A 6,000-nucleotide genomic window follows, 5' to 3' on the forward strand; every position below is an offset into this window, starting at 1 on the left:
TTCCTAGGAATACAAAAAGTCATGCTCATCAATAGTCAGCTTTACAGTCCTTCCCAAAGTCATTGACAATTGTAATGCCAATCAAAAGGGCAGTAAGGCAGAAAATTAAAGTATAGTATTTTCAATAGAGGGATAAGAATATCAAGACTGTGCTAGCCCAGTTACAGAAGGAAAATAGTCTATAAGACCAAAAGCTGGGAATTGAAGGAGCTTTCAGATGCCCCATAATCCAGCAGAATGTAGCCAATTTAGGCAACACCTTAGTTAGTCAAGAGCTATGCACTCCTCTGAACCCTCCCTAACATTCCCTTATATAAATACTTGGGGTCATAGGAAGATAACTCCAGAACTAGAAGGGACCTTGGCCATCTAATTGATGCCCTTATTTTACTAATGAATTGCACAGAAGTTAAGGAACTTGTCCAAGGTTAAATAAGTAGTAAATTTAAGAGGCACAAATTGAAACACTACTTTGACTCCAAATCCAGTGGAAAAATCCATTGCATACCCATTGAGGAAACATTGACAAGAAAAGATAATGAGGACATCTTATGCCATATGTGCTAATATACTCAAAAAAGACATAGGATCTGAATTTTAGAGATTAGCTATAACGAAGGGATGAATTCTTAAATGAACAAAGGAATTGAGGTAATTATAAAAGATAAGATAGATATTTTGATTACATAAATTGAAAAGCTTTTGCATGTATAAAATTAATGCGACTAGGATAAGAAGCAAAGTGATTAACTGGGGAAAAACACTTTGTATCAAACATCTCTAATAAGGCTCTGGTATCCAAGATATAGTCATCTAACAGAAGTATAAAAGACCAAAGCTCCATTAGATAAGTGTTCAAAAGATATGAATAAACAGTTCTCAAAGCAATTGCAAATTATTAGCAATCATATGAAAGATTGCTCCAAATCATTAATAGGAATAAAAATGCAAATCAAAACAACCTTGAGGTTTCACTTCACATCTAGCAAAGAAATACACTGCATGTCCCTAAAGTCTTAGTGCAGCTTTCAGCTCTAATAACTATTAAATTTACTAAATTAGATTGATAGCTATTAAAGCTGAAAGCTGCACTAAGACTTTGGGGACACCTTGTGTTGTGAAATGTAGTTGATGTAAAAACAAAATATATCAAATATTTTAGGATAATAATGAGAAAATAACCAAAATGGATTGGTGGAACATCTCCAGTTCTGTGCTTTTGCTCATTATTTTCTGTTTCCTCTCCCCTGTCCACACTCTTCAAGGAACAATCCAAATACCATCTCCTCCAAGAAGTTTTCCTAGACTATCCAGTCCTCAATGCCATCTTTCTTCTCAGAATCCTTGTTGCATTTTTAGTCAGTACCATAGAATACTACAAGAAATATAGTATGGATTAACAGGGGTGGGGAACCTTTGGTCTCAAGGTCATGTGGCCCTCTAGGTCCTCAACTCAAAGGGTCCCAAGCAAAGGGCCACACTTGAGGACCTAGAGGGCCACATGTGGCCTCGAGGTCACAGGTTTCCCACCCCTGGTGTAGTAGGTAGGCTAGGAAAACCTGGGTTCAAGTCTCACCTCTTGACCAAAAGGTACTTCTGGGTACTCTAAGCTCTAAAACCAAAAGTTGCAGAGAAGGAGCCTTCCTGTATTTATAGAAAAAATTCACTTATGTGGGAGTTCCCTCTGCCAATGAAATCACAGGCATACTCCCTACTCCTTACTATAGAGTTCAGCATGTAATTATTCTCTAATTACTTCATAATGGAACGAGCGTTAGCTTATGAATCAGAGGACATGGGTTCAAATTCCAAATGTGATCTTTGCTACCTCTTGACTATTCGCCAGTGACAACCTCTCTGGGCTTCAGGCTCCTCACCAATGAAATGGGGAGGTTGGACCAGACCTCCTACATTGGCCCCTCCAAGCTATATCGGAAGCATCTTCTCTTCTGAATGCTTGGCCTTATAGATTTTCTCCTCCTCAACTGGGTCACCACATGTGGGTCAACACTGATGCAACCTGCTTGGCTTTCCTCAGCAAGCCTAATTAGCAACATGTTTTAAAAACAGGTGGACCTAGAGAGTCTCTGATGCTCTCCAAACCCATACACATTCCACGCCTTTGCTCACTTCCCAGCATTATTCTTGACTCTTCTTCACCTCGCACACCCAATCAGTTACCAACTGTCTCTACCACCCTGACATCTCTAACATCCATGGCATCTCTGCCCCTTCTCACCCACATCCCCACAACCTTCATTCAGAGCCAGGGGTGGGGAACCTGCAGCCTTGAGGTCACACGTAGCCCTCTAGGTCAGAGCCACATGTGATGTCGAGGCCGCAGGTTTCCCACCCCTGATTCAGACCCTCATCACTCTCACCCAAGGAAAGCAAAAGACTTCTAACTAGTCCCATGGCCTCAAGTCTCTCCCTACTCTGATCCATCTTCCACACAGCTGCCAAAATGATTTTTCTTCAGCGTAGACCTAATCACATCACTCTCCTACTCAATAAATTCCATTGGTTCCTTATTGCTGTTGGGATAAAATATAAATACTTTTGTTAGGCTTGTAAAATCCTTCACAGCCTGGCCCCAACCTACCAATTCCAGGCTCATAAAATTTTCCTCTCCTCCTCTAGGGTTCAGCCAAACTGGACTTTTCTCCATTCCTCAGTCATGGTAATGCATCTTCAGTCTTTGTGCTTTTGCACTGGTTGTGGCCCATGCCTAGAATGAACCCCTCCTCACCTCTGCCTCATAGAATCCCTTTCTTCCTTCAAGACGTAACTCAAACACCATCTTCTACATGAAGCCGTCCCTGATCCCCCAACTTCTAGTACCATCCTTCCCTAACTACCTTGTACCTAGCTACCCAGTACTTATTCTGTTTATATAAACACACATATATGTATATATATATATTATATATATGCATATATATAATATATATATACACACACAAATATATACATGTATATATGTGTATCCACACACTCATCTTACACATTAAAATATAAGCTTCTTGTGAATACGTATCATTTCATTCATATTCATTTATATTTATTTCCCAGGCACAGTGAACAGAGTGCTGGGCCCAGAATCAGGAAGACTCATCTTCCTGAGTTCAAATCTGGCCTCAGACACTTCCTAGCTGTGTGACCCTGGGCAAGTCACTTAATCCTGTTTGCCTCAGTTTCCTCATCTGTAAAACGAGCTGGAGAAGGCAATGGCAAACCACTCTAGTATCTTTGCCAAGAAAACCCTAAATGGGGTCACAGAGTTGGACACGACTGAAATGATTGAACAATAACAATTTGTATCCCAAGATTTTGCATAGTAGGTGTTTTATATATGCTTGTTGATTAATTAATTGACTGATAGAATAGGCAGTAGCCTAGCAAGGAGGGTTCTTCTGGCCAGGTTCTGGAGCAGCATCTCACAGGAGAGCTCTATAGCACTGGATTCAACATGTAGCATTTATCCAGGTCAGCAATACTTCCAAGAAGCTAGCTGAGAGTTCACAAAAGAGACCCCCTAAGAATCTCAGCTTCAATTCCTGGTTCTTCCCTGGAAACAAAGGTTCTCTTACATGATAAATCTCATCTCCAAGGCACTGTGGACAGAGAGCACTGGACCTGGAGTCAGGAAGACCTGAGTCCAAATCCAGCATCAGATACTTACTAGCTGTGTAACTCAGGCATGTCATTTAGCTTCTGCCTGCCTCAGTAGATTCATCTGTAAAATGGGAATCATAATAGCACCTACCTTATAGGGTTGTTATGAGGACCAAATGACATAGTATTTTTAAAGTCTATATAGATGCTAGCTATTACTGTTAATCAAGCTATTTGCTCTCTCACTGTGTTCCAAAATGTGGAGGTAAGGAAGAACTTTCCAGGCATAAGTGACACAGATTTAAAGCTGGAAAAAATCTCAAAGGCCTTCTAGCCTAGTCCCTTCCTTTTATAGATGAGGAGAGTAAAATGCCATAAAAAGTCATACCCAGAACTAAATCCAAGCTCTTGTGAGCCCTAGCCACTCTGGGTTCTGAATCATAGGACCATACATTTAGAGCAGGAAATGACCTTCAAAACCATCTGGTCCAACTCTGTCCTCTGGCCCAGAGAGGGACAGTGACTTGCCTGAGGTCATGAAGGTAAAAAGCAGAAGATACGGAATTCAAAACCAGCTCCTCTGATGCCAAATCCAGTGTCATCCACTGCACCACACTGCCACCTCATTGCTATATTCTGACAGAAAACCAGTGAAAATGAGGGGAGAAAGATGCATCTCTGTGGCTGATCGTCAGCTCAGCATCACCCCTCACTTGTCTTGTTTCAACATGAAATGGATGCTGTCATTACATCCAGGGCCAAGAGAAAGTTTCCACTAGTCCGCTCTGCAGCTGTCTTCAATCATTTCTTGAAGCAAAGCCCCAAGCACTAAGGAAAATGGCCTGTGCTTTGTGTCAAAAAACCAGTAAACAGAAAGAGATGGTGGAGTGTTCTTTACTATTTTACTATCCACCCCACCAGGTTGGTGGGTGGGCCTTTTTTTTTAAAAAATTGCCTATGGTTATAAAAATTCAAAATGTGGATTTTCACTTGCAGACTTACGAATGTAAACTCTGCAAGGGCATGACCCCAGCAGATTTAAGATGCATTTGTTCCCAGTTTTTGGCTCAGGGAATGTTTGTGCTGGCTGTATTCAGGATGGGGATTTCGAATGAATCCTTCATCTGGTGAGAAGGAACATGAAACACTGAAGCAGATATTCTGAGCAGTTAGCTCCCCAGAACTCAGAACAGATGCTCTCCATCCATCAGCATCCTCAGGCAGAGCCACCATCAGGGAGGCACTTTATTCCAAGCCGCTGACGGCTTCCAACTCCATAATAACAATTCAAATTCAGGCAGAGGCTGCTTGACCACTTGTCACCTGTCAGAAAAGGGGCACGCTGCTTGCTCAGGAAGACATTAGAGTAGATGGCCTCTGAGTTCCCTACCAACTGAGAGCTTCTGTGGTCTCGCTTTCTGATGATGCCATGTGAGAATTTAAATGTATTTCCCAAAGCAGGAAAATGAAGAGCTATGGGCCTTCTCTCTCTACTTTTGAATCATCGGACTTTCCTCTGCCTTCCCTTCATATAGTCTTATATGATGCAATGGCACAAGGGGGGAAATATTGGACAAAGAGCCAGGAGCTTGAGTTCTAGTCTGGGCTTGCCTCTTATTAGTTATAGAATTTAAGAAGTATACTTCCTTATGACCAAAGGGCTATAAAACTCTGTATACCTTTTGACCCAGCCAGACCACTATTCTCTTCAATTCAATAAACATTTTTAAAGTGCCTACCACATGCCAAGCAATGTGCTAAGCACTAGGAATACAAAAAGAAGCAAAAGACAGTCCCTGTCTTCATGGAGCTTACAATCTAATGGGAAAGACCACATGCAAGCAATTATGTACAAAGCAAGACACATACAGGATAAATAGGAAATAATTAACAGAGGGAAGGCACTGGAATTTACAGGGGTTGGGAAGGCTTTCTGTAGGAGGTGGGCTTTTAGCTGGGACTTACAGGAAGCCAGGAAGGTCAGTGGTCAGAGTGGAGGAGGGAGAGCGTTTAAGACATGGGGACAGCCAGAGAGAATGCCCAGAGATGTCTTGTTCATAGAACAGCCAAGAGACCTACTAGGTCTGCATCTCAAAGAGATCAAAGAAAAGAGAAAAAAACTCATATGTACAAAAATAATTATAGCAGCTCATTTTGTGGTGGCAAAAAATAGGAATTTGAGGGGATGCCCATCAATTGGGGAATGGCTGACCAAGTGGTGGTATATGAATGTAATGGAAACCATTGTGCTATAAGAAATGATGAGCAGGATGGCTTCAGAAAAACCTGGGAAGATGTATATGAACTGATGCAAAGTGAAGTAAGCAGAATTAAGGAACATTGTACACAGTAACAGTAATATTGTCAAGGTGATTATCTGTGAAA

The sequence above is a fragment of the Phascolarctos cinereus genome, unplaced genomic scaffold (genome assembly GCF_003287225.1).
Source record: "Phascolarctos cinereus isolate Bilbo 61053 unplaced genomic scaffold, phaCin_HiC Scaffold_726;HRSCAF=1367, whole genome shotgun sequence".
Taxonomy (NCBI): Eukaryota; Metazoa; Chordata; class Mammalia; order Diprotodontia; family Phascolarctidae; genus Phascolarctos; species Phascolarctos cinereus.